Genomic DNA, 2,500 nt, shown 5'->3' on the forward strand with positions numbered 1-2,500 from the left:
ATTGGCTTGGCAAGCCCCAATCCGCGACTATCCACCCACCGCCACCCCACACGGGTGGTTGTTGTTGCGAAATGAGGTTGTGGTCGACATGCCCGTGCATTTGAGAAGGAGTTCCTAGCACTCCATGCTCTCCCATGCCAAAAAATAGCCTAGACAACCCCATTTCGCAACTTTCCACGCCTTTTTTTTCCTCCCTCACCCATGGCGGCGGCGTGGTGGCGGCGGCCGGATTCCGGCCACCACCGCCATGGGTGGCAGCCCCCCGACCCCGACACCAAACCCATAATACCGAGGCAACATATCGAGGCAACATGACATGGGTGTGGCGTGGGGGAAGGGGGCTGCAGCTAGGAAGGCATGGGCTGCCATGCATATGCAGGCAACACACACCCCCCTATATAGCATTTTATGCATTTAGCCCTTTGACAGGAAGAGACATCACCTATGCGCGAGGAGTCATAATGGGCTCTAAATAATTCAATACAAGGTATTTGGACGTGATTTTTTGCAGGGATACTAAGAAACATGCAATCTATGATGGGAAAAAGTTTCATAAATTTTTGAAGTCGGGAAGTATTTTTTATTAGTTTTAGAAGTCGTAAAATTGAAAAAATCATTAAAACAAATCCGGGAGGAATTTTTTAGTTTTGTAAGTTGGAGAAGGTCCTAAAAATCATAGACTACTTATGGGGAGCTTATTGTGCGAGGAAATTTCAATAAAAACGGGGTTTGACAAGATTTGAAAAATTCTGTCGACATTTGAAAAAACCTGGAACCATGCTGCCGGCATGCTGCGCACATGCTGCGCGCATGCTGCGCGCAGACTGCGCGCATGCCATGGCAGGACAAGTTTTGCTAGCCTCACTGTCTACAGATGCGCAAGCTGCGCGCACGCTGCGCACAGGCTGCGCGCATGCTGCGCACAGACTGCGCGCACGCTGCGCGCATGCCATGGCAGGACAAGTTTCGCTAGCCTCACTGTCGACAGATGCGCAAGCTGCGCGCAAGCTCCGCGCACGCTGCGCACAGCCTGTGCGCATGTTGTGCGCATGCTGCGCGCAGGCTGCGCGCAGGCGCCGCGCATGCCATGGCAGGACAAGTTTCGCTAGCCTCACTGTCGACAGATGCGCAAGCTGCGTGCACGCTGCGCACAGGCTGCGCACAGCGCATGCCATGGCAGGACAAGTTCGCTAGCCTCACTGTCGACAGATGCGCAAGCTGCGCGCACAGGCTGCGCGCACGCCATGGCAGGACAAGTTTCGCTAGCCTCACTGTCGACAGAATCAGCACGCTGCGCGCAAGCTGCGCGCACGCTGCCGGCATGGTGCGCGCACGCTGCCGGCATGGTGCGCGCACGCTGCCGGCATGGTGCGCGCACGCTGCCGGCATGCTGTGCGCACGCTGCGCGCGCGCATGGCAGGACAAGTTTCGAAAATTTCTGTCGACAGTCTCAGCAGCGCGCACGCTGCCGACATGCTGTGCGCACGCTGCGCACAGGCTGCCGGCATGCTGCGCGCAGCCCATGGCAGGACAAGGTCCGAAAAATTCTGTCGACATTTTTACGCCGTGGTAGGCTTCCGCTTCGCGTCACTTTGTCGACATTCAAGCCTACCATTTGTATTGAATTTTTCAAACCTTGTCAAACCCCATTATTCAAATGTCGAAAAATTTTGTCGACATTTTTACGCCATGATAGGCTTCCGCTTCGCGTCACTTTGTCGGAATGCATCGCATGGCGAGGCAAGGCCACGGCATGCCAAGGCGAAGGCAACGCATGGCTTGAATGGCTTGGTCAAGGCCACATCATGGGCACGGCATGCCAAGGCAAGGCGAGGCAAGCCATCCTTAGCCTCGCCTACACTCACTTTCTCGGAATGCATTGGATGATGAGCAATTCCAAGGTAAGGCAACGCATGGCTTGAATGGCTTGGTGTAGGCCACAACTTGGGCATGGCATGCCAATGCAAGGCAAGGCAAGGCAAGCCATCCTTAGCCTCGCCTACACTCACTTTCTCGGAATGCATTGGATGATGAGCAATTCCAAGGTAAGGCAACGCATGGCTTGAATGGCTTGGTGTAGGCCACAACTTGGGCATGGCATGCCAATGCAAGGCAAGGCAAGCCACGCCATCCGAAGCCTCCAATAACCTCACTTTCTCGGAATGCCTTGAATGGGCACGGCATGTGAGGGCAAGGCAAGGTCCTAAATATCATTTTGTAAGTTGGAGAAGGTCCTAAAAATCATAGACTTAATTATAGGGAGCTTATTGTGCGAGGAAATTTCAATAAAAATGGGGTTTGACAAGGTTTGAAAAATTCTGTCGACATTTGAAAAAACCTGGAACCAGGCTGCCGGCATGCTGCGTGCAGGCTGCGCGCAGGCTGCGCGCATGCCATGCAGGACAAGTTTCGCAAGCCTCACTGTCGACAGATTCGCAAGCTGCGCGCACAGGCTGCGCGCACGCCATGGCAGGACAAGTTTCGCTAGCCTCACTGTCGA

This window comes from Prunus avium, unplaced genomic scaffold (assembly GCF_965620075.1).
Source record: "Prunus avium unplaced genomic scaffold, drPruAviu1.hap1.1 HAP1_SCAFFOLD_748, whole genome shotgun sequence".
NCBI lineage: Eukaryota > Viridiplantae > Streptophyta > Magnoliopsida > Rosales > Rosaceae > Prunus > Prunus avium.